General features: G+C 41.5%; 1 long non-coding RNA gene across 1 annotated transcript in view; it reads right to left on the bottom strand.

The window, feature by feature from the left end:
• Nucleotides 1-13,934: 13,934 nt before the first annotated feature.
• The window catches only part of LOC122495842, a 30,742-nt gene continuing 16,740 nt past the window's right edge, over nucleotides 13,935-27,936 (bottom strand). The window contains exon 3 of the long non-coding RNA XR_006300626.1: nucleotides 13,935-15,248. This is a non-coding gene — a long non-coding RNA (uncharacterized LOC122495842). The remainder of the gene's footprint in view (nucleotides 15,249-27,936) is intronic.

Below are 27,936 nucleotides of genomic sequence, written 5' to 3' on the forward strand. Positions count from 1 at the left end.
GTAATTGCACTGATTTGCATCTTTTTGATTAAAGACCTAAACATATTTTTGTGTTTAACTGACCCTTTGGCCCTCTTTTGTATAGCTCCCCCCGCCCCGACAACCCCAGTAATCCTTTATGTCAATCGGACACCTCCTTTGTTGGTCACTGGTAGATACACTGCGAGTACACGGCAAGTCTCTGGCTTTTTTCATATTTAGCGTCTTCTGTCATACTTAACGATCTAAGTTTGATATAGTCAGACGCATTGATGTTTTCTTTATGGCTCTTTTTTTGTTACATTCAACTTCTTCCTTACACTGGGTCACATTTTCCCGTCTGTCCTTCTAGAATATTTTTAGATGGTCTCTGATCCACTTTCTCTTTGCATGTGGTGTGAGAACGGTGTGTAATTTGACTTTTCCACACGGACACGCAGTTGTCCTCGTATTTATTGGAGAGTCCTTGTGTCTCTATTCTCAGTCATCTCAAGGGCTTCCGCACCTTCACTCTGAACCACAGACCCGAACGTCTGTGTGCACCCACTGGAGTTCTACCATCACGGTCCTGTGGCCCTATGACAGGTGGTCCTCTCTTATTCTTCCTTTTTGAAAAATGTCTTGGCTCTTCATCTTCCCAAATTTGTTGGGCTTATCGAGTTCTATGAAATACTCTGTTGAGGATTTGATTGGAACTTCAGTGACTTTAATTTTTTTTTTTTCAACGTTTATCTATTTTTGGGACAGAGAGAGACAGAGCATGAACGGGGGAGGGGCAGAGAGAGAGGGAGACACAGAATCAGAAACAGGCTCCAGGCTCTGAGCCATCAGCCCAGAGCCCGACGCGGGGCTCGAACTCCCGGACCGCGAGATCGTGACCTGGCTGAAGTCGGACGCTTAACCGACTGCGCCACCCAGGCGCCCCGGAACTTCAGTGACTTTATAGATAACTGACACTTTAGTATATTGACTCTCCCCACCCTCAAAACACGGAATATTGCCGCCATTTATTTCAGCCGGCTTTGGTAAAATTCGTGCACATCTCTCACTGGGTGTATTGCCAGATACCTTAGAGTTTTAATTGTAAATGAAACTCTCTTAAATGTTACCTGCTAGTAGACTTTTGAGTAGAAAGGGACACCACTGATTCTGGCATATTTGGTCTTATATCCAAATACCCCTCTCTTATTAGTCCTAATACTTTGTAGTTTCCCTTGGACTTTCAAAAAAACCCAGTTATCTTGCCCACTACTACTAACTGTTTCTTACGTTCCAATCCTTATGCTTATTTCTACTATTATTGCATTGGCCAACATCTCTGTGCAACATGGAACAGGTGCACGACAGCCCTCCTTGTCTTAATGCTGACTTAAAAGAAACTTCTCTAAAATTGTATCAACTTCTGATGTTAACCATGGGTTTGTAGTAAATTTTCACTTATCACATTAGGGAAGTTTCTGTCTACTCATAATCTATCAAGAGGATGCCTCATTTGATTGGTTTTTAAAACCATGAAAGAGTATCGAGGTGCCTAGGTGGCTCTGTCAGTTAAGAGTCCAACTCTTGATTTTGGCTAAGGTCATGACTTCACAGGTTCGTGAGATTGAGCCCCACGTTGGGCTCGGTGCTGATAGCGTAGAGACTGCTTGGGATTTTCTCTTTCTTCATCTCTCTCTGCCCCTCCCTCAAGTGCTCTCTCTCTCTCTCTCTCTCTCTCTCTCTCAAAATAAATGGATAAACTTAAAAATCATGAATGAGTGTTGTATTTTGTTGATTTTTTCCCTGTACATTGAAAATAATATGGCTTTTCTTTATTACTAATGTGGCATATTACATGAAGAGATTTCCCAATGTTGTACCAACTCCCATTTGGTCAGTAAGCTTTACTTTGTCATAACTAATTAATTTAAAGGTGTATTTGAATTGTAACATTTAGGCTAATTCAGCTGTGTTCATAGAGAGACTGGCCTACCCTTTTCTCCCCCTCACACATCCCATTTGACTTTAGTATCAAAGTGGGGTTTTCCCATTTTATTTATTTTTTTTTAATTTTTTTTTCAACGTTTATTTATTTTTGGGACAGAGAGAGACAGAGCATGAACGGGGGAGGGGCAGAGAGAGAGGGAGACACAGAATCAGAAACAGGCTCCAGGCTCTGAGCCATCAGCCCAGAGCCTGACGCGGGGCTCGAACCCACGGACCGCGAGATCGTGACCTGGCTCAAGTCGGACGCTTAACCGACTGCGCCACCCAGGCGCCCCTATTTATTTTCATTCTTTAGAACAGTGATTACAAAGATTGTGTTTCTTGAAGGTTTAATAGGCCACACATAAACCATCTAGATCTGGTGGCTTACTGGAAAATTTAAAAACACAGAGATGTATTTAATGAGAATTTGTGCATGCGTGCATACACACACACACACAGATCCACATTTTAAAAAATATCTAGAATTTCACATTTATCCATATAAATTCACCATGGCTTTATCATTTCAAAAAATCTTAACTATACCCTTATTTATATCTTATTTCTTTCCTGATATCAAGTTGTCTTTTTTATTGAAAAAAATTGTCAGGATCATTATAACCTCTATCCTGATTCTATCACCATAGGTTAGTTTAAAATTTTTTCCTTTTATGTTTTTATGTCCTTTAAATTATTGCCTGCCTCAAATCATAAAGATAGTCTACGTTTTACTATTTCCCTTTTCACATTTAGACTATTTTCCATAGGAATTGCTTTTTCTATCTGATGTAAGGAGGTGGTCTCTTTTGTCCTCATGGATATCAAACTCTGCACTATTAATTGAAAAGACCATCCTTTTTTTTTTAAAAATTTTTTTTTTTTTCAACGTTTATTTATTTTTGGGACAGAGAGAGACAGAGCATGAATGGGGGAGGGGCAGAGAGAGGGAGACACAGAATTGGAAACAGGCTCCAGGCTCTGAGCCATCAGCCCAGAGCCCGACGCGGGGCTCGAACTCGCGGACCGCGAGATCGTGACCTGGCTGAAGTCGGACGCTTAACCGACTGCGCCACCCAGGCGCCCCGAAAAGACCATCCTTTTGCCCATTGCAATGGCGTCCCTTGGTCATAAATCTGGTGACCCATATATGTGGATTCATGTTTAGACTTTGTATTGTTACATTAGTCTTTGTCCTTATGCCAACCGTTATAGTCTTCTTTTTTTTAGATGTTTATTTATTTATTTATTTATTTTTTGAGAGACAGAGAGAGAGAGAGAGAGAGAGAGAGAGAGAGAAAGCATGAGTGGGTGAAGGGGCAGAGAGAGAGACAGACGCAAAATCCAAAGCAGGCTCCAGGCTCTGAGCTGTCAGCACAGAGCCCGACGCGGGGCTTGAACTCACAAACCATGAGATCATGACCTGAGCCAAAGTCGGCTGCTTGACCGACTGAGCCACCCAGGCGTCCCCCCCCCCCCCCGCCTCACCCCATACAGTCTTATAGCTACAGCTTCGGTGAAAATTGTTCAGTTTTATTGTTGTTCAAGGTTACCTTAGATAGCCTTGGTCCTTTGCATTTCTGTCAGCTTGTTAACTTCTTCCCATACTGCTGGGACTGTGATAGTATTACACTGAAGTTAGGTAACAATTTACAAAATTGCCTTCCAAACAATCAACGTAATATATCCATACCTTTATTTAGATCTTTTAAATTTCTCTCAATATGATTTTTTCAAACATTTATTTCTAGGTATTTGATACTTTATGCTAGTGTATACAGTATCATTTTAACAATTTCAATTTGTTTCTGATATTTAGAAATACAATTTATTTTTGTATATTGACTTTGTATTCAGTGACCTTGATAAATTCCTGAATATTTTGTAGAGTCTTTTGAATCTTCTATGCACAGAACTAGTTGTTTAGTGTTTTCTCCTTTCAAAACTTTGTCTTTATTTTAGGCCTATCTCACTGGCTAGGATCTCAAATTTAATGTTAAACAGCAGTGGGTATTCTTATTGACTTCAAAAAGCCGACCTTTGGCTTTGTTGACTTTCTCTGTTATTTCACTGATTTTGTCTATTATTTCCTTGTTCTTTTTCTAGCTTCTTGAAATCAGAAGTTTAGGTCATTGATTTTCAGCTTTGCTTTGCTTCTAACCTACGCATTTAAGGCTAAATTTCCCACCATGCATTGCTTTCGCTACAACTCAGAAGTTTTGGGATCACCATCCACCTTGAAATATTTTGAAATTTGATTTACTCTTTGACCAAGGATCTGTTCAGAAATTACTACAGAATTTCCAAGCAGTTGAGGGTTTCTTCAGTGATCTTTTTGTTACTGGTTTCTAGCATAATTCCACTATGTTAGAGAATATTGGATAAAGGCTTTTGATCTTTTAAAATTTGTTGAGGTTTGTTTTATGACTCAGCGTAAGGTCAACTTTGGTAAATGATTCATGTTTACTTGAAGATGTGAATTACGTCTTTTTTGATCAAGTGTTCAATACATGTACACTAACTACAGTTTAGAGGTTGTTATCAGCCAGATCATCTATTTCATTTTTGTTTTTTTCTTTCTTTTTTTTTCTTTCCTTTTCCTTTCCTTTTTCCTTCCTCTTTCTTCTCTTTCTCCCCCCCTTCCTTTCTCTTCCTTCTATTCATTCATTCATTCATGCATTCATTCATTCATTCATTCTTATTTGGTCCGAATACTCTATTAGCTATCACAAAAGCTGTGTAAAAGTTTCCAGCTAAAAGTTAGGGATTTATTTCTCTTCTGTCATTGTTGCTTTATATATTATAAATTTGTTTTGGCACATAGACATTTAGGATTATTTGGTTTAGGTGGATTAATTCCTTTATCATTAAAATGTCCTTCTTTAGCTCTAGTGATGCTTCACGTCTTATCTTTGCTTGATAAAACTACAGTCCTATTATTCTCATTCAGCTGTGTATCTTTCCCCGTGCATTTACTTTCACCCTTTCTGTGACCTTGTAATTGTGGCTCTTATAAGGAGTACATAGGAGGGTATTCCTCATTCAGCTGATAACATTTCTACTTTAATCCAGTAATGAATCACTTAAGGTGTTTGGGTTTATGTTTTGCAACTTTAGAATTTGACCCAGCCGTTTCATGTTTCTTTTACGTTGTTCGATACACATTCTATTATTCTTTGTGCTTAACTCAGAGGATATAACCTGCATCCCTGACTTTACAGCCTAATAACTATTAATTTTACCACTTACCCAGTGCCAGAACCTGTGGGTACTAACTCCATGTACCCTTCTTGTGCCTTATTATAGGATGTGTTTTAAGTCCACAGCTGTTTTAACCCCACACTTTTAATGTATCTGCAGACATATTTACCATTTCCACTGCTATTTCATCTGGGGTCATTTTGCTTCTGCCTGAAGAATACCCTTTAACAACTCTTTCAGTGTGTGCCTACTGGTGACAAATCCTTGTCTTTCCCTGAAAAGTATTTTGCCATCATATTTGAAGGGTGTCTTGCCCTTGGCCCTTCTTTCCAGTTATCTGGAATGGGATCATTGCAGCAGCCATCTTTGGATGAGGACAGAAGCCACATGCCAAAGATGGTGGGTCATAAAGAACAGAAAAAGCCTATAGCCCCACTGGCCTTTGGAGCTACTGTACTGAGCTCTTGACAGCCGACCCGACAGATTAAGCACCAATGTGACTTTGGTCTGTTCCTGATACATGGTCTTTGATCAATTCTGGAAACTTCTTAGCCATTTAGCTCTTTCAATATGGCTGTTAAGGTATCTGCAATTTACACTGAAATACTCCAGTATATGTGGCACACGTGTGTCACTTATGTAAAGTCCTCACTTGTATCCTGCTAACATTCTGATCAAGACAGCACTATCCAGGATGGTCAGCTCACAGTGTAGTCAGAATCCGTATTCCAGAGGAAACATTTCCAGGTACTGTGGTGTCTTGAAGAACTCTAAATTTGCTAATGTACACACTAAATGTCAACATTTTATTGATGAAATTAGTGGTCTGTTAACTAGAATGATGAACTTCAAAAACTGGCTCTGATGTTGAAATTAAAGGTGGTCAAGGTTATTTGGAATGGCTAGTTGCTCGCCCCGCCCTTGCAAGAAGAGGTTAAAGAATCCAGCTTGGCCTGCAGCCCTTGGCCTTTGGGATGATGTCCTAATCCGATCCTCTAAAAGATCCTCTGTCCAGGTTTCAGTAAGGACATTCTGTTTCCTGAAGGAACCTTTTAGGCAAGGTGGTGGTCAGAACATCTCAAAGGGCCAAGAACCACTTCCTTGAGTCTGCAAAACAGGCTACAAGAACTGTTTTCTTGCTTAGTACAGTATCTGTACTTGTGACAGAAGTTGGTGTGAAACTGTTTTCATTACAATCTGGCTGTTGAGGGTGATTTGAGGGGAGGCGCGTACGTGGGTTTTTGTGGGGAGGGGTTCTGCGCGTAACAGTGATCTACCAGCGGCTGTACCCAAATACATTAGCTCGAGTCAGTTCATGACAACTGCCTCATCCCAGCCCCTTTTCTATTTCCTCCCTTCTTAAACTCCTGAAGTCCATGTGTACACTGGATCTTCCATGGGTTAGTCTTCCATTCTTTCCATCTCTTTTGTGCTGCATTCTAGCGTATTCCTTCTACTGTTTCAAAAAATTGGTCAAGTGTGTCTGACACATTAGTAAATTTTTTCCGATTGAAATCAGAGTGGAGGCACCGAGAGGGCAGAAACCTCTGTGTTTTATTCATTGCTTTGCTACCAACCAGTAGCATTGCTTTGCTATTGTGCTCGCATATTAAGGAGACGTTCCCAGTAATTTTTAAGCTGAGCATGGATACCATGAGAGCAAGACTGTAACGGGCATTTTAACTCTTCCTCCTCCTCCACCTAGTCTTAGGCTCCAGGGGCTGCTATGTGGGGAGCTCTGCTCCCTGCTTCCTAGGGCACAGCACCTCCTAGGGTTTTGACTCCACGCAGGGGTCTCCGTCCCAGCCTCCCTGAGTTTTGTCAGGTCACGCCTCTTGCTCTTCAAGTCCCACAGTCCGCTGGTGAGGCTAACAGCCGAGATGACGGTAATCTCCTGGGTCTGAGTAGCTTCCAGCTCCCAAGTTTACCACCCTGGTTTTGTGTTCTCTTCATTTCTGGCAGTTGAGACTTCTTTCTTTTGCAGTCAGCCGTGTGTAATTGTTATGTTTTATCTGACATCTCTAGGAGTTGGGGGCTATCGCGTAGTGGTGGCAGGAAGGTTTACACTTAGCTAGTCTGCCATGACACCAAGATTCCTGGAAATGTACTCTACGTGAGATGGGAAAAACCAAACCACCGACTTGTTTAAAGCTACGGTTTTAGAATTTTCTGTTACACTGTAGTGAAATTAGATCACTGACACACTTTGAAAAGCAGATCAAACAAAGACAATACAAACTGAGAGAAGAAAATGTTTAGTAAAAAGGTATGAAGGTAAAAAGCAAGAACAGGGAGAGGGGAAAATGCAAGTGGGACACGTTGAGGGGTTCCTTTAAAACACAGGAACTGGGGAATGATCTGGACAAAACTCTCATAGGCAACGAAGGTTTATATACCCATAATCAATGGACTGAAAGGTACCTAATAACCAACTGATTTTATTTGTACTAGGAGTATTGAGAAGAATTCTTTCTACACTTCCACCTTTTATAAGGAGAATGCAACCAATAAAGACCTATACTGCCCTAATGCTTTCAGTGTCTCCAGTTATCAATGATTCACTGCGGCAAGCAGGATGAAGCAGAGACCTGCCTTTTTGTGTTGAGAAAATATTAACTTTTAATTACGGGACTTAATTCCTGGCTGTACCGTTGCCATTTGGTCTTTGCTCTCGCTTACGACATTAGCATGACGGCAGTAAAGCTGGTCACCATTTAACGTTTTAGTTCCGTTTTTCAACATCTAACCTAGAGTACAGCTAACTTAACGTTTCTAACGGCACACAATTGCATTTTGAATAAAATAGGTTGGCTTTTCTCAAACTTAAAGGGTACAGTAGCAATTTACACTGAGACAGAACATCTCCATCAGGTGGCTCTAGTTGAGTTATCCTGTTGCAAGGAGAGTGGCTCGGGGGCCACCTTCCATCTCTCCCCTCCTACAGAACGTTTCCCCCCCAAACCTCCGCTTTCCCACTGGGTCTGCCCCCGACCAAAAGAAACGAACTCCAAGAGCTATGTGAGTGCCTTCCTTCAAGCAAGCACAGTGCTCGTACCAGACGAGTATTCCCTCACGTTAATCTTCTAACAACCGTAGCAAAGAGCCGTACTCCGGTCTACCCAGAGCACGGTCTCCAACCCTTCCTGTAGTCTGTTTTGTCTGTTGCAACATATGATATGAAGCAGCCACGCCTACTTTGTGGAGAAAATCATGTGATTCCTGTCAGACGGCACAAAACGGCAGCGCTGCAACATGAACCCAGAGCTCTGATTCCGAGATCAATACTCTCCTCTACTGTCATTGTGATGCCGTTAGACAGTTACCGATCAGAGTACTTTAGTTCTATTTAGTGGACAGCTGGCTCCACCCAGCAGTATTTTCTTTATATTCTTATTCGTAGGCAAACACTGTGAAGTAGTAAAACATCCTTAGGAACACAATGGCAATTCAAAGCTGTTTTAAAAAAAAAAAACTGTTAAAAATAGGGGTGCGGTGGGAGGGGGGGTAGGTTGAGAACACGACCAAGATTTTGAGAACATGTCTCCTTCTCAGCTTTGCTCCAGATTATTGTCCATTGAGGGGGGAGGGGACTCGACTTAAAAACAAGAATAAAATTTTATTCTTTGAACAAAATTTACCATGTCAGACACTGAACTTATGCAGATGAATAAACCGGTCTCTGTCTTCAAGGGGCTCATAATCTCAAAGGAGAAGAAGACACGTAGATGAATTAGAGATACGTTTAGTGCCAGTAACAGCGTTGGAGTTGAGTGCAAGACACGTTTATGGCACAAAGACAAGACTGATTTTACCTAGGAGGTCCAAGATCTAAATCCTGTTAAGACTTGACATCTGAGTTTTGAAGAAGGAGATATTTCCCGAGTACTTAATATGTGCAGGTAGCGTGCTGAGTGGTTTATCTGGATTACCTCATTAACTCCTCATTACAATTTAGGAGACAGGTGACTCCAGTGACAGGTGCGTCCGGGCGGTGGAACCTGGCACTCACTCTGCTACACACTGTGCTGCACTGACACGCCCACACCTACAGACGGACCCCCTGGATGCGGTCGCCCTGGGAAAGGGACTGACGGGACTGTAATGCTCTCGCTTACACACAAGGCATATGGGGTCAGAATGCTTCAGGAATCAGCCAGAGGTCACATAATTTACGGAGATACCCTTCCTTCTCTCGGGGGCCTGGCTGGTGTACGATCACTTACTCCTGAAAATTTCTTCTCTTCCTGCTCTCCCTTCGGCTCCTTCAAACACTCCACTGGCACGGAGAACTGTCTCAGATAGCTGACCAGAGGGTGAAGTCCTTAAATGAGTACAGCACAAGGACACATGACTTAACAGGGTTAGTTTGCATTTAAAACAAGATATTTACTATAAATATCGGTGTTTTATAAGCAATGACCTGAAAAGACTGAGAGACCAGGAAGACGGGTCTGCCAACTTTCATGAACACTGCTTCTTACGTACTCAACCTATCACATATAGAAATAAACACAAGGCATGGATTCAAATCCCAGGCCACCCCACACAATGTCAGCAAAGGCTCGTGCTCTGCCCTGTCCAGAGCACCAGCTCTCCCCTCCCCCTTACAGTGACACGTCCCTGTGCGGCACAGCCACACGGAGTCTGCGAAGTGCTCGGACTGGTTCCTAGTGTCAGCACCCTTGGGAGCCTTCCACCTGCCGTGCTTGAGCTGCCTGAGGGATGTTCAGTCACTTTTTAATATATAACCAAACAGTGCAAACTATCCTGTCTGTTCAGTCTGAAGCTAAAAATCTTGACCGCTTGTGTGAAAATAAAGTCCGAATAACATCCTTTGGTCCATAATAAAAACCGTCGTTCTTACTGTACGTGCAGTTTTAAAAACATACTTTATGCTAAACGTTCATGGTAGGGGGCTAGGATTCCGATGCGGATAACATTGCTCAAGGGTAGCGTGCACTACAGTATCTTGTGCTGGTTCAGGTTTAACACACAAATACAGACAACGGTTCTGCAATTTGCCTGGTATCACTGCATTTGTTTCCCATCATGAAGTGAAGGTCCCATTCTAAATCCTACAGACTCCAGAACGAAGACAATATGAAAACTGACAGGAACCAAAAAAATACCAGCAAACTTCTCGAGGACAAAAGCGAACATTTACCTGGCAGCACAGCACACGGTGGTTCTGTGAAGGTATGAAAGTCAGAATCACACGCTCATCACACACTTCTAAACGATTACAGATGTTTCATTCTAGACTGACTGTGTACTTGAGGGCAAACCGGTTCCGTGTATTTATTGTCTCAATCTCCACAAACGACTCAAAACCACCTCCTGAATACGAACCACAGCACGCCCTCCGCACTCAGGAATCTCCTTCACTTTAACTGCTCGGTAACTACAAGCAACTTAACTTCCCTGAGTCCCAGGCTCCTCAACTGCAAAATGCACTAGTAACAGTCACCTTGAAGGGCAGCTACAGGCTTACAGGAGAGCACATATACCTAGATAAATGCCTAGATAAATCTCAGTACAATAGGTGTTTCACAGACACTGTGGTCTTTACGAATACTCAACAGAGTAATAGTGAAAGACATATTTCAATGAGTGACAAATTCAGAACACCCAAGGACTAAGGTTTTTTGGTTTTTTTTTTTTTAAATGTTTATATTTTTGAGAGAGTGAGAGAGACAGTGCACACACGAGAGAGGGGCAGGGGCAGAGAGAGAGGGAGACACAGAATCCGAGGCAGGCTCCAGCCTGGGAGCTGTCAGCACAGGGCCCGACGCGGGGCTTGAACTCACGAGCTGCGAGATCATGACCCGAGCTGAAGTCGGACACTTAACCAACTGAGCCACCCAGGCACCCCAGGACTAAGGTTTGTTAATGCAAAAACGAACTGACAGACTTTTTAATATATTTTACAATCAAAAAAATTAATCTGAATAAATGTCTAAAAGAGATCAAGTAACTATAAAATAAAATTTGAAATGGTGAGAAAGTACGTGGTCTGTTCCTCAAAGTCGTCGTCTTCTTTCTCAGTATATAAAGACTGATGTCATATAATCAATGGCATTTCTCAGCTTTGATGAAATCTAACTTGAAAAGATTAAAATGTAGTATATTTAGGATAATGTACTTATAATACTGAAGATGGAAAGGGCCTACCTAAAGAAAGACAACAAAACCCAGAAGTCACAGAATATTATGTAACAGTTTTTTAAAAATTTTTTTAATGTTTATTTTTGAGACAGAGAGAGACAGAGCATGAGCAGGGAAGGGGCAGAGAGAAAGAGGGAGACACAGGTTCCGAAGCAGGCTCCGGGCTCTGAGCTGTCAGCACAGAGCCCCGATGTGGGGCTTGAACTCACAAGCCATGAGATCATGACCTGAACCAAAGTCTGATGCTTAATCGACTGAGCCACCCAGGCGCCCCTACATAACAGTTTTAAATAAAGTTAAAAAACATGGACAGATAAGGAGGAAATATTTGCAACGCATATGACATAGCAAGAACAAAAATGTCCCGAGTATATTAAGTCTCTAGAAAGCAGTAAGAACAAATTAGGAAACCAGAAGAAATATGTGCAAAAGATATGACTATGCAATCCAAAGGAAAGACTGAAAGAAAGAAGGCGGGTGGTGAGGAAGGAAGGCAAAAGGGAGAAAGAAAGAAGCCAACACAGGTATGAAAAGATGTTAACTTCACCTTTCGACGAGGGAATGCAAACAGGAGACACAACTTTGCAACTATCCACCCGAGCGGCAAAAATGAACAAGACTGATGACGTTCTGGCAATGATGTGAGGAAATGGGGGCTCTTTTATATTGTTAATCAAAGTATAAACTTGGCACAGATTGAGATTAACTCAGCAAGATGCGTTAAGTATTTTAAATAGACGTCTTCCTTGACACCGCAACTGTACCTTTACCAGTTGTCCTGCAGAAACAGTTACGCCACGCATCAACATATCGGTATTTTGCAGGACTGGTGCAACAGAGCAACCAACCTCCACGTCCACCAATGGGGAAGCAAGTATGTTACGGCACATTTATATATGGAACTAAAAAACTAGTGACGCAGAGATGCGAAAAGTTCTCTTAAATGCAGGAAAAAAAGGCACATACTACCAACAGTAGGATTCCATGATGTCAGAAGCCTCACCCACGCCCGTAGGGTGTATGTGTGTAAAAACACGGAAAGAATTTGGAAGGCCGTGCACTGCTCACAACCTAGAGTGTAACAGAGGAAGGTGTGCCACCTGAGTGTGAAGACAGCGAAGGGGCACCTGCACATTTTACTCTAAATAGACAGAATGAATGGCCAAACATTTAGAAAATTATCTGAAAACAAAAGATCTGCCAACACCCAGTTCCCAAACTCTATTTCTCATTCATACTGACAACCTCACCTAACAGTAATGCAGTATTCTGGCTAATATGGAATCTTCCTGTGCTACTGACTATGTGCAAGAGAGAATTTTAAGCAAATGACTGTTCAATACAAATTGGATACCCAAAACAAAAATTTTCACAGATAAGCTACAGAATAAGGAGAATTTATAAGGTCAAAATGAAGGCTAACGTTTACCTTTAGGAACCTTTTATACTTTTTCAAAGAAACCTTATGAAGATCTTTTCTCCCCCCCCCGGGGAATTTGGACTTTTATAAAATTTGCATGGAGAACAAGTAGCAAAGGAACTTCCTTAAACTACTTTTAAAAAACAAAACCAACAGCTCAAACCCTGTCTTTAAATATTTTTACATGGACAAATACTGAACACAGCTTCATAGTCTTTAAAGAATCACTTTGAAATAAGCAAGGAAAAGGTCAGAACTTTTAAGCCAGTTATAATTACATCTGGTTAGTCCCAAGACAGTTAAGTAGTTGAACAGGTTCTACGGCTAAGATTTTGATTCGTGGAACAGTTTTACTTGGTCTCATAGAAATAATGTGTATTACATTATAAAAATACCCTTGGGACTGGTTCTGTTCCATAAAATTAAAGGAAGTTAAAAGTAATATAAAAAAGTAATCCTAATTTATATACTCATAAAAATCCTAAATGTGAAACTGGTTTCATAATGTAATGGCAGTTTTATGAAGAATTAAAAGTTATTAACAAAACCTACCTTTCATGTAATCCAGATTTTGTTACTAGCGTATTTCTAGTGTAAAAAAAAAAATCTCAGTATGCTTTAACAATGAAGAAATTATACAGTTGGTTACTATCATTTTGCGTAAGATTTTGTACTGAATAACAGTTTGACCTTTATCAAAAAGTAAAATCACTTTTTAAACAGAACTTAAAGGAAAGCTCTCATATATCACAGATTCTGCATTTTAACTGTCATTTCTTGATTACTGAAGTCGATAGGAGACATTATTGGCTCAGAACCCTACATTTCTACTACTGGGAATCAGTGAGATAAGGAAAGACACAATGAAATCAAAGTTAAATAATTGATGCCAACTGCTTAGCAAATAATTATGAGGAGATGGACCAAATCTTCAAACTGGACAGAAAATGGTCCAAGTTTAATGTCAGGTCATATTCAAATCCACCTCTGTATTATATTCCCTATCCATCAATTAAATAATAAATAGCAACTGTTAAAAAGGGGAAGAAATGGGGACATTTTCACATTTATCCAGATGCTGTGATGTTTCATACTTAAAAGCACATATTCATCACAATAGAATTTATATTACATTTCTAATAAATACATAGTATTTAAAGAAATCACAGCATGTATTTTCCTGTAAGGGTGGAGGACAGCTCAGTGCAACTTAGAATGTTTCACTTCATTAAGTAAAACAAGATACACCCTCAAATCTTAAGTGTAACTCATCTTTCACACAGAGTTTTTTCTAAGTGACAACATGGGACACAGCTGGCAGCCCACATGAGCAGAGGCTCTGTTATATAGTCAGGAAGGCAGGTGATACTCACAGGCAAACACATGACCATTAAACAAAGAGAACAAAACAATGAATTAAAAAGCACAGCCTAAACCACACGACATGCTACATATTGTTTAATATCCGAGCATATAAAAGAAAAAATCTGTATTTTAGTCCCTGAGGTTCAAAGGTGAATTGATGGAGAACTCCCAAATACACCTTACTTGAAAATCACATTTTATAAAACTACCTTTAGATTAGACAATGCTTCCATAACACACTGCAAGGTTTTACCTGATTGTAAGTTATAATTGAAGCATTTGCCAAGTTTCAAAGGAACATGTAGCACTCACTGAAATACAGGTTTTGTATCCAAGTACATAATAGCTCTCAGTAACAAATAATGAAAAATCACCCTATTATTTTGAATAAAATGTAACTGGACAAACAGCACTCATCTTTTCAATAGGTTCCATGCTTTAATTTCACATTTTTATTTAATTGTGAATTTCTCATGACAGGTAGATACAGTCCATAGGAAAAGCATCCAATGTGGATTCTAACTCAGGATTTAGGCAAAGACAAGGGTTTACAGACACCGGCCAAGCTGCTAGAGAATAATGTGTACTTCTCAAGCAATTTTGGTTTTGGGGTTGTTGTTTGTTTTTTTTAACTTACCAAGAAATGAAAACTTCCTGGAATTGAAAAACAAAGCTACAGAAAATTTTAAGTATTTTCAATAGAAGCATGAAATGTAAAAGTATCATTTAAACCAAGCAATACATACTTAGAACTAATTATTAGGTATTAGCTGATCTTTAAATTATTTGAAATGTATGACACAATTATACTCTGGGGAAAATAACAGATAACAGACATATTTTTAAAGTAATAGTAACGGCTACCACTTAACGAAGAGCTCAGCGAGTACCAGGAATTGCTCTAACACTCTCCTGGTATTAACTCATTTGGTGTAACAGTCCCAGTAGGTAGGTACCGCTATAACCCCGATAAAGCAGACTGCCGCAGGCGGGGCACGGGGACAGTCTTAACCTCGGCGCGGTGGCACAGCTGGCCGGCGGCAGGCCTAGAACAGTTCAGGAGGGTGGGCTTCAAAACTCTGTACCACTAAATTACAGTCTTGTCAAAGATGCGAACCATTTCCATTAAACCAGAAAGTTGGTGTCATCGTTGCTGCTAAAATAAAAACGAGTTATGTCTAATTAGACATAACAGCAATTACTTATCGAACACCTAAAATGTGCTATGTACTATTACGAGCACTGTAGCTAGCATTAATAACAGCTAACATCTTAGCAATTATTCAGTGCTTAATGTGACAGGCACTGTCCTAATGAACCACTTTACACCCGTCATCTAGATCAATCCTTACAACAAATGGTCCTGTGAAGTGGATGCCGTACCTATTTTGCAGATGAGAAAAGCACCGAGGTGTGAAACAGTGCCTTTCCCTCCTCCCAATCACCTAGCAAATTCACTGGTACAGCCCAGATGGCTACAAATGTCTGATGTCAAGGCCATGTTTGTTAAAGCACACTGCAACACCTACAGATCTGACCCCAACTACCACACGAGGACATTTTTTTTGTCCTTTTACCTAGAGTCTTATGTCATGTTAGAGATATAACAGCACAAAATTAAAAGACATGACAGTAATTTAAATTTATAGTAATTACACTAAAAAAAAAAAAAAAGAAAATCAAGCCTCTCTGTACTGTTCTTGCCAAATCCGACATCAACGTTAATGGTTGATATTCCAAGTCAGCTGAAGTAAACATCCACCTCCCAGCCAATCCGTGTATTACAGCTGAGTGTAGGATGTTTACATGAACTACAACTTGGTTTATGAAACCCTTTACTGTGTTTACATTGGCCCTTTACCTGACCCTCAAATTTATATTTAAGTAAATATGATGACTTATTATATGTTTTAAAAAGACAATTTTGTAGAATCTGTTGAAAAAAAGAATTGGTACAGTGATCCACATAAATGAGGCAACAGTCGGAAGGTATTTTGAGACGAAGTTTAGAATCCAAGGGACAAGGCAGAAGTGATATTCCTTACACTGAAATAATTTATGGCAATGTATGCAGACATCCTGTGAATGTTCCAGATCTAAATGTGGCTGATTTTACAGCCTCTCATCTTCCTATATCCCTCTCTTCAAAACAAGTGAACTTGCACTTATGGGAACCCATTTGATGGCCAGTACGATGCATCAATCACCCATTCTTTCTCATGAAGAAGAGTCCCATTTGGGGCAAAAGACAAAATTAATAAAACACCTCCGAGGAGTCCCAAGCTCACTGGTGGCCTTTCTCGTCCTCATTTCTCTTCCTCTCCCTTGCCTCTCTGCATCTCCCCCACGTTCGCAATTCAGATACTTTCACCGCAGGAACATCTCTCCCACACTCTCGCATCTCTCCACCTTGCGCTGTCCCAACTGCTGTGGAGTTGCCCACGGAAATCGCTTCTCCTCTCCCTGCATTCCTCTGATTAAACTCCTATTACTGCAAACATCTCTACTGAGCATTAAAGTGGCCTTACCGATACACTTGCATTAAAGAGGAAGAAATCCTCAAATTTGGAAGTAAAATGAAATTTAAGAGCCACTGCAGGCAAACTAAAAATCCTTGGAATTTTACAGGCATCCGAGGATGTTTTGGAACCTCCTGAGTCTCTACCTGGCCTGGCCTCTTGTCCCCTTCGGGCTACTTTTCAACAAGTATCAAGTCTCAAGATTAAACACACACACACACACACACACACACACACACACACACACACACACACACGCCTTTCTTCTTCCCCTCTAGGAGTATTGTTTTTCTGTTGCAACTACTCCTACTGCAACAGTATTTTTTTTTTCTTCTGCTTTTCTTTGCAAATATATTCAAATAGCATTTCTTGGGCTGGGCAATTAACATGATACTTTCTCTGGGAGAAAAATGGGCCTCAGGTTTCTAACAAACCTGTTTAAAAAAATAATCAAATTTTTGGATTACTACAGATTTTTAAGTTGGGGATTTCATTTTTTTTTTTTTTTTTTTTTTACTCAGTCACTCAATGGGCAAATACGAAACAGGGAAAAGAATGTTAAGATGAGCCCCATGGCTCTGAAAGTATGGAGCCAGAACAGCAGTGTCTGTAGCACCTGGGAATTTAGGGGGAAAATGCACATTCTCAAGCCACACCCCAGACCTCCTGCGCCAGAAGCTCTTGAAGGGCCCAGCAATCTGTGCTTTTAATAAGCACTCTAAGTAATTTTGATACACACTAATATTTGAAAACCAGTAGACTAATTGTTTCACCAAATATGTTGCAAAGTCAAAGCAGAAACAGCAGGGAACGGCAATTATTTGGAAGTCTGTAACATGCTACAGATAAGAAAAAAGCCAACGTCAAAACATGTATCATATGTCCACACATAATTAACTAAGCTTAGGAAACTGTGACAGAGACAATCTGAAACGGCATCATTTTAAAAAGTAATTAAGCTCAGACTGATATTCAAACTTAAAAAAAAAAAAATTCCTGAATACATACAGCCTGAGAAGCACATTCACTCACTGAAGTTTTTGTCAGAGGGGTGAAAAGGAGCCAGATTTGGAATGTGCTCCATGCAAGGAAGAAGGCATGTTGGGAATTAAAGTCTACCATTCACTGCTGGGCCACCCCAAGCCTCTGACTCTGTGTGGAACGAACTCAGATACAGAGACCAGTGAGGACCCATCCACTAATGTGTTGTTAACCAAGAAAATTTGTACACAAGCCTATCTAATCGGAAATGAACTTGACACAATTCAGTAGTTTAGCTTGTTTGCTTAACAAAGTAATCCCTAATAAAACAGACTAAGGAAAAAAAACCCTGTCATTTTCAGAATGGTGTTCCGTAACTACCAATGTTTTGCTTTTAATATTAATTTGATCAAAAATCTTAAGTAGTAGTTTCTGTGCTAAGACCTGTCAATAATGACCACACACTTCTCCCCAAAAAACTAAATTAAAAGCTAGGGAAACAAGTTGTTGCAGGTTTACCGGAAAATACTGACAATTTAACATCTTAAGGCATTTGTTCTAAATAACTGCTAAAGTTGCAGGCCAATGGGAGTTTGTGGGTCTTCAAAATTAAAACACGAAGAAGTCATCTGCAAATGACTAAAAGGCTGCACGCACGTACACTGAAGCAAGGGCGTCCAGGATTAAAACTGACATGGTCTCTGATCCACCTCATTAGGGCAGAATAATATAGAACAAATGTTATGTAACGCTGATTGTATCATTAATCCTGCAGCATCACGGGATAACTCGACTAGCTGGGAAGAGTAGAACAACTCTGCCCCCCTTTTAGCTTGGATTTGGGCTATCATTTTGAAAAACCTGCCAAATGGAGCCGTGCAAATGATTAAAGCAGGCAGTTTCTATCCATCTTGCTGAATCTGAAAGCAATAACCAACTTTTTCATAGCAATTAAACAATGTCACCTGCTTTAACAAAATACTCCTGTTACCAGAAAACTCTTTCTGCCTTTGCCAGGGAGCACTTCTAGGGCTCTCAGAAATGGTCCTATCCACTTGCAGCTATCTGGAATCTAAGGCTCTCAACGCACTAAAATGGAGAGTCATGGAATATGCAATAAACCTGCTTCATGAAGAGTTCAGTGGGGACGCCTGATGCATGCTAATTGTCAAGCTGGAAAATTATACTTACAAGTTGCCAGGCTACTTGGGTCTGAAGCAGCGAACTACCCTCCCTCCCTCCGCGCCTGACCAAATAAGTCTGGTAAACCACCACTCTAACAAAGAAGCCTTTAAAAATAAATGCTGTAGTATGGATACATCTGTAATAGCTGCATTTTGACCCAAACTTTCATTTGCTCATCTGCATTAAAAACATAAGAAACAGCAGATAGTTCTGCAATAATATAAGATTGTTATTAGAATCCTATACATGCAAGGTGCGTTACTCGATGGCGGGAAAACAGAGTTCTATCGAGTGTGTCCCTGCCCTCAGAAAGCTTGCCACACGAACAAAAAAAGACATGCATTTAAAATGAGATTAGCAAGAACTTTATCTTTTGGTTTAATTATGTACTGAACCTAACACGGTATGATGGTCAGCAGTAATAAATAATAAGTAGGAAAAAATACCAATGCTTTATTGAAGAGAAAAATTTCAATACAACACCTGTTTCCCAGGATCTAAAGGACAGATAAAAATAAGAAATCATATATTTAGAACTCGGAAAAAAAGCTGCTATAAAATTATACATGATCGATTAGTCACAATGAATGCCTTCTGTGAGAAAAGCTCTGTAACATTCAGCCCTGTGGGGAAACACAACACATAGAGAGCGCACCTGCTCACACGGCATCCATCCATACTCGGGTGAGGAAAAGGCACGCGAGAACCTGGAAACACTTCTAACCACTGGTAAACGCTGTGCACAGGCTCCGTGGTCTGCAGTCACGCACACTTCCGACAGCAGTGTTCGGACAGGAGCTGTGACATCACGCAGGGTGAGGAGCGCAGGCAGTTGGTGGGAGAAGAGGGAGACCAAGTTCACGCACGTAACACCTCTTCAGTACAGAGAAACTGAAACTTCTAGGTTGTATGTCGCTGGGGGGTGGTCCTGATACATCCAATCTGCAGAATTTCTAAGGGAGGAGATCAGTCTCCTGAGCTGCTGGGAAGTTAAACTCCAGCCCACCTGGAAAGGCCATAAGGACCAGAAGTTCACGGATAGGGCAAAAACAAACCTAACGACCCCCAGCGAAAACAAAGTTTTCCCCTAAGTCCTCTCTGGCCCAGCAGCAGCCTGGCTCAGGCAAGCCTGGGCCTGCTGTGCTGCAGGGTGTCCGGTCATCAGGACCACAGCCCACACTGACCTCTGTCACAACACGGGCGGCCTCCCAGACAGCGGTAAATGGAGGAATCGAAACATTTCTGGTGTTTCCCATGCATTCGCCAGCCTCGTCAATTCCACTTCTTAGGTACAATGAGACCAAATGATGCCTGTGAACAGCCGGTAGCAGCAAACATCTGACTGAAAGCTTTGCTGTGTCTTACAGCTTCCAGTCGGGGATGTTTACAACAACAGGCTTTCTGAAGAGCAAATGCACAGAAGGAATAGACACGCATGTGGCCTGTCACCTTCTTTATCTAATGATTTACAGGCTCTTTAGCGCTGAATGACATCTGTGACATTTTAGAAAATAATAAGGTTAATGTTATCAACTAGTTAGCAAGAGAATCAGCTGCAACTCTTCCCAAACGGACTAATTAACAAAGCAGATGCACATTAAAAAGTTAACTGGGCAAACGTGCAAAATTAAATATATTACACCCAGTTCCCCTACATGAAGATCTATGTTTCTACTTAAGACACGCAAAAATGAGTGTTTCTCTCTGTAAACCTGGAGTTTCAAAATCAGTAAGAAACACAGCAGAAGGACAATCCTAATAATCAGAGTGACCATCCATCCATCCAAACCAGTCTCAATTTGCACCTGTTGCCCCAATACTGTTATGAAAAGTGACTGCCTTCATTAAAGGAAGTGTCCTAATGTAGACCGCGAATACAGAGGGTTTTACTTGGCAGGACATCACACCAAGAGTCTAATGTTCTTCCCTATCCCCATTAGATTTAGGTTAGGGATGGACAGTCCACGGAAATGAACAAAGCGAAGTAGAAAATTAGAGGAACAACCTCATGAGCTTGGCTTTGTTCATAAAGCAATACATCGAAACCATTTTGTTTTCCACACTACTTACCTGAAAGAGAGAAGGAAGACAGGAAATCTGCATTCCATCAAAACCAGACTTGCTTGAGTCTAAAATAAGCATGTGTACATACATACATACATACACAGACACACACACACACACACACACACCCTTTAGGATAACTATTGAAAACACCAATATACACAAACGTGCTAATTCTCTACTATCAATTTTTGGAGTTTGGGTTTTTCTGGAGCAATGGTTACTGGTATCTACCCTGTGATAATATCTAAAGGTTGCTCTTAACAGTTTTTGTTTGTTTAAATGTTATAAATAACTCTTCTCCATTATAGAATATAGAAATAATGAGGAAAGTGCATGTGGTCTCTATGGATACAAGATGACCTTCTTTGTTTCTGAAGACAAATACTTAAAAAAAAATCCAGTGACGATTTACAACAAAGACTATTCAAGCTGTTCTACAATTGAAAATTTGCAGATTTAAATTAGAAAAATAATTATTTCATGCCGAGGTAGGCACAGGATGCTTGACTAACGAGGATGCTGCACATTAAGTGGCCGTGAACTAGTTACTACCAACTCCCGCCTTCAATTTCCCTCTCTGTTCTCAGTTTAAGCCTTTGTTATTGTTGTTAATGCTTATTTACTTTTGAGAGCAAGCAAGGGGGGGAGAGGCGGAGGGGTTGGGGAGGGACAGGGTATCTGAAGCTGGCTCTGTGCTGACAGTAGAGACCCTGACGCGGGGCTCGAACTCACGAACCACGAGATCATAACCTAAGCTGAAGTCGGACGCTTAACCGACTGAGCCACCCAGGCACCCCTCTCAGTTTAATCTTCTTGGAGGCTGATCACAAGAACGACACTTGTATCAGAGCTACTCTATTTAACTCAGACACATAACACATAGACACTTTTCTTCAGGGTTAGGAGGTGACCCTGTCAAGTGCCACACACTTGTACGCGACGTAGTCTTGAAGGCAGCTGAAAAAGAACCGTGCGTAAGCGGGATAGAGAAGCACGCTACAAGAAAATCGATTACAAAATACCTTCTATAGACACCATCTTCAGTCATAACATATAACCCGTACTTTATAAATGTTCTTTAATTCTGTTCTTTTATTCACAACCAAACGCACGTACGCTGTGACTCAAGGTTTGCCATTTTTGACACACTGACTTCCAGCTGTGGCAGTGCACTTTTCAGTAGCTGAGCTGCCCTTCTTACCACCAGCTCTGCCACTTCCACTCTTCTGTTCACAAATCTTCATAAAAACAAGCAAAGTATACACTACATACGTAGAAACAAGCTATTTTAACCTCCAGAAGTTATCCATTTACATCTAATTCGAAACACTGTTTTCAAAAGCAGGAACTCTACTTAATACTGTACTTGAGAAAAAGAATCCTCTTCTAAAGATAAGAGGTGTAAATGACTCTCCTACTGCCTTTCGCAAAGTCTGCTTATTACATAGTCTCCTCAGAGGGATCACGTCTGTTCAAACAAATCCTTGCACTTCAGCTGACACACTAGCTGTGTGACCTTGAGTAAGTCACTTAACTACTCAGAATCAGTTTCCTAATCTGGAAAATAAGAAAACCCTATAATGGAATTACAAGCAATTTTCAGAGTGATTGTGAAGATTAAGTAAAGAAAATTACGTGAGTATAAAAGCATACTATACTGGAAAAATAAAGCGCTACATGATAGTAATAGTGTTTACAGGTTTGTACTCACACTTTCTTGGAGACCTGCCCCCTGAAAGCAAAAGTCTGCATCTGAAAGAGCTGACACCCGCGAGGGTGTTCATCTGTGTGAACACAAGAGTTCTACAGGATTCTACTTGACATGGCATTAACTAACTCGGGCAAAAAACAAAGCAAAACTCGGGCAAGCAAACAAAGCAAACCAAACCACTGGCTTCCTCCACACCAGATAGGCTAACTGGGCTCATCTATAAGTGATGATATAACGACAACGACATTAGAAACACTATTGGGGCACCTGGGTGGCTCAGTCTGTGAAGCGTCTAACTCTTGATTTCAACTCAGGTCAGGATCTCATGGTTCAGGAGCTCGAGCTCTTCACTCAGAGCGTGGAGCCTGCCTGGGAACCTGTCTCCTCCTTTACCTGCTCCTCCCCTGCTCACTCTCTCCCTCTCCCTCTCTCAAAAATACATAAACAGTTTTAAAAAATATTAGAAACACTATTCTTTCTTACTTTTCGGTTAAGAAAATCTTATTTAAAATGTTAATTTAAACAGCACTTTAAGAATTACTGTGCAAATTAAGCCATAACCAAACTATACTTTATCTGCTCAAATGCAAAAACAAAAACAAAAACAAAAACAAAACCCAGTTCTCTTAGTCATTCAAACAGTTGCGTTAGTTAAAATTACATTGTATTTAAAGATCCAAAAGGTCTTCTTTTTCATTGGCAAGTACTCATCAAAAATCCTTGTGATACGTGAACAGGTCTCAAAGCAATCGGAACATTCTTGTATCAAGTTCAGATCAATGTGCATCTGTGAGTTAAAAATCACTTGCAGGTGAACCTATGGAGCTGGACTGCTCACCCCACAGCTAACTTGAACATCACTGGATGGGAATGGCAGCCACGAGTGCACCAAAAGTCTCCAAAGAACGCAAAGGCAGGCTGGAGACTTGTGTGGCAAGCTGGGAGGCCCTGGCTGGCCTCTATCGTGTCCTCCTCCCATTGCTGACTACTAACACCACATCGGCCGTGACGGCTCCTCGGGCGTCAGGAACACAGATTCTCTGGCGTTCTGTGCCCCCCCCCCCCACCTGCAGGGGGCAGGGGCACGCTCTGAAGTGGGCTGCTAAAGCAGATAGGCAGGGTGTGGTCCGCCTTCTAGCCTGTGCTCAGCACGGCCCGATCATCACGCAGAGATGTCAGACTCCGTCTACTCTCAGTGGAGCCCCGGGTGGGCCAGGCTGCCCCACTTGGCCATCACAAAAGTGGAGAACACCCACCAGTACTTCTCAACAAACCAGTAACCTATGAGAGGCACATCTTTGGGGAAGCCCTGGCCTCGACTATTTACGGAAAGAATAACTGCTTTAGGCACTGATCCAGGTGTGGGGCGAGAGTGGTGGATAAAGCTGGTAAGGTACCTATTCTGATAGAAATTACAATCTAAAGGAAGCTACAGGTCGGATGAGGTGGTGAAAGGAATTTACAAGAACTGCTGATGATTTTTAAGACACAAAATAAGATTAGATCCCTGAGTAAAGATCAGACTGCTGGTAAAATAGATGATGATCTGAAAGGCAGGAGCAGGGAGGTGGCAAGGATAAGCAACTGATGAGGATAAGGCTGTTGCAGTAGTCAGATCATGAAGACCTGCCTCATGATGAAGAGGATGATTAAAAAAAGAAAGTACAGATATGAGATTTACTTAAAGGTAGAAATCTTCATAGTTTCTCACAGTCTGCATAGCAGGTGTTAATAGCTTGTTGACAAATCCCGAATTTTTTTTGTTTTGTTTTGTTTTAATCTCTGGCATTTGCTTGTCACCATATAATGTTCTTTTTCTCTTAAAAGCAGAGGCAAGGATACATTCTAGGGGAAGGTACTAGTTCATTTAGGTCTTATTCTAGTTTCATAAAGGCCAGCACCTGAGTTGTTGGTTCCATCTTCTGGACTGGGGAGTTTTATAGTTGAAAAAAAGAAAAAAGGCATTAAAAATAAAAGAGGGGAAAACCAACTGTCGGCTACTTAGTGGAAGGCAGGAGTACATGGGAGACAGAACAATTAAAAATTTAAGTCAAGGCCAGTGAGATACTTGAGAAGAAAAAGTATAAGCACGAACTTATCAATTCCCTCAAAGTTTCAAAAGAAAGAAACTTGTCAAGTAGCTTGAGGAGGGGGAATAAACAGTAATAGAATTAAGATCACCTTAATTGCATTCCAAACAAACCCCATAAACAGGAATCCATACAAGCTGAAGACTGGGAAGCAGAGGTAAAGACACCCCTCTGATGTTGGGAACTGAAAAGGGTACTTATTCAAAGAGCCATCGATTCTAGGCAACCAAAATGTGTGACAAGCACTGAAGAGGTCAATCAGGATGCCATTGGGGGAAATTTGCATAATTCACAGTAAGAAAAATAAAAACTTTAACAACCAAAATACTGTCATTCTCAGTTCAGAAAAAACAAGTACTTTCATGCAGCTAGAATGACAGGGGAAAACCGCTCAGCAGGCACTGGCACGCACAGTTCTCTTCCATCTTTTGAAATGACGAGCATACACGGTACCCGGAGTCTCTGACTGTGACAAAATGATCACACGCATCCCTAATACCGTAATTCTGTTCGTGTCTCTACAACTCCAACCATGGAGCCGTCACCCTTTTAAATAAATAAGTAAGTAAATAAATAAATAATTTTTGGCATCCTCTTCCGATAGTCTGCTCTCAGGAAGAAGTACTGGACAATACTAAAGAAATGTGAGAGCTTTACGATCAGACAGAACTAGGCCAACATTTAACTCTGTGACTCTGGCAAAGTGACTTAACTTTTCTGTGGCTACTTTCCCATCTGTAAAACGAGAACTGAAAACACCTATCTTGCGGGGTTATTGTGAGGACTGATTAAAACAACGGAACGTTCGCCAAATACAGGGCTCAGCAGCAGGCACACAGCTAATATGCAATAAATGGAAGGAGAACAGGAGGGAAGAAGGGTCTTTACCTCCTCTTTCAACTTTGTTCACACAGCTTTTCCCACACTCAGTTCCTTAGATTTCCCTTTTACGAGTCCTGCTTCTCCTTCAAGGCCCAGTTCAAACGCCAAATTCCTCGTGAAAACTTCGCCAATCAAAGCAGCCACTTACACATCCTGCAGCCGTGCATCCGTACTGAGAACTGTTCACACGCACCCAGCGCTTACTGTGTTTGCGGCCGTGTTCTTAGGGTGTCACGTGCACGAACTTACTGACCCTCGTAACAGCCCCGCCAGCGAGGTACTGGTCTTGTTCGGTTTTGTACACGAGGAGTTGGGGAGACAGAAAGCAGTCGGCCCCGAGCCCCACGGCAGCTGACGGACCGGGCCCTGCGTGCCGCAGCCTGGCCGCAGAGCCCGTTCTCACCCAGGCCACACGCCTCCACGGTCAACCGAGAAGGAGCAGCAGCCATTACCGACACCCTCAGAGAGCTGGTAGTTTTATAGTTAGTGCAGCTGGAGATGTTTTCTACACCAGCTACAATCATTCACAATAGACAGCTTATTCATCGTTCGTAGGAAATGCCTCTATGGTTCAGCTCCTCAATCTGCACAAAATAAAGGGGGGGGGGGTGAAGCGGTGGAACAGTTACACAAGTTGGTTTGATCACTGTTTAGACTGTTAAGTCCAATTTTTTCCGTTCATATGTCCAGAATTCTACCTCTTCCTCATAAGGCCCAGGAGACAATGGAGATGGGTCATTTTAGCCTCATGTGACCCAAGGGAGGGAGAAAGCCAGATCACCTACTATATTAGACTGTCAAAACCGGTTGTTTTCTAATATTCTGTGAACACAGAGTACAGTCATCAGGAACTCATCATCTAATATTCTTGACAACGTATGTCGTACCTGCAGGCTTTGATTTGACACACACTCTCACACGTGCAGTGTCTGAAGGTGCCTCTCGCAGGTGAAAGATACTCACGTTCTTCTTCACACGAAGGTAGGCTCAGGGGTATGGGACTGGATCTCATCAACGAACGAACGAACGAACGAATCACCCCCTGCAAATAGGCACATTCTCTTGTGTGGGAGACACAAAGTTCGCGTCTTCCCTTTTTAATCAGACTTTATAATACAGAACCAAGGGCAAGAATAAAACATACCTGCCCAGGGCATATGTTTTGGTTATACAGAAGATAACGAGCTCTTGAAAGGGAAAGACTTAAAAGGAAACTACCGTTACTCCTGTAACTACCACAGTGCCATTTCATCTACCTGTTCTCTCAATGCACGTTGGCGGCTTTATTTTAAGATTCAGAGCATGTTATAACCTCAACGACGAACTTCATATGCCAGTTTTCTTAGGAATGGCCATATTCCCAAATGAAATACAGTAAAAAGGTAAACGGGTCAAAATAAACAAAAAACGGTTGTTTCTATTTCCTTTGGGAATTTTTCAAAAATTAAGAATTCATGAAATCTGCATCACTTGAAGAGGGACACAACGAGACGGAGTGTTCCTATGGATTCCTGTGTGAAAGACACGCTGCCATCACGGTGGCTCCTCATGTCTGTCCATCTGTCCCTGGGTACACGCTGGGGCCTCAGTGCCCTCAGGGGCAGGAGCAGAGCAGAGCAGAGCTGTCCAGTCAAGTCTTCCTGGTCGGACAGGGCCTGCCTGACACGAGGCCTTCAAACTGGCTTATGTGTAGCCCACAGCTATGGCCGGAGGGCAAAAAGGACAGAAGAGGCCACACGGCTGGGGCCACGTAATGTATACTTTACGAAGGGGCCAAGCACCCAACCTGCACGTACACGGACTCCGCACTTGGAGTCGTTCAGACCCGCTCACCACTCACACCCACAGCCCACTAAGCTCCTCTTACGGTGGCACGTACCACGCATGGCAACTGGTCCCATAATAAGGGAGGGCCTGTCGGATCCGTCTCGGTTGCCTCAGTTCAGGGGTAAGTGGGAAACGGTACAGGTGTCAACCAAGTAAGCGACAGAGAAGAAGACAGCAAGTGTAAAGCAAACCGATGTCACAGTTTTTCCCTGGTTCCACATTCTGCCTCAAGAATCTCTCATCCTGCAACTGGGGGATCATAAAAACCAGGTGCATTTTATTTCTTATGTTACCATAATGGGACCCATTTAGCCTCTCTGGATCTGAGCTGCCTCCTCTATAAAAGGAATTAAGACTAAAAAATTCTTAAGGTCCGTTCAGCTCAATAAGTCCATGATTCTGTGAAGGAATCCTATATAAAGATTTGTTAATATTTACCAAAAGTTTCCATATGGTAATTATGCCCACGGACGAAACCAAAGATGTGCCCTTTCCTGCTACACTAGTCAACTGCCACTCGTACTTAAAAAGAAAAAAAATCCACAAAATACTGTTTTTGAAAATATATACAAGTGCACA

Source organism: Prionailurus bengalensis, chromosome F2 (assembly GCF_016509475.1).
Source record: "Prionailurus bengalensis isolate Pbe53 chromosome F2, Fcat_Pben_1.1_paternal_pri, whole genome shotgun sequence".
Classification (NCBI taxonomy): domain Eukaryota; kingdom Metazoa; phylum Chordata; class Mammalia; order Carnivora; family Felidae; genus Prionailurus; species Prionailurus bengalensis.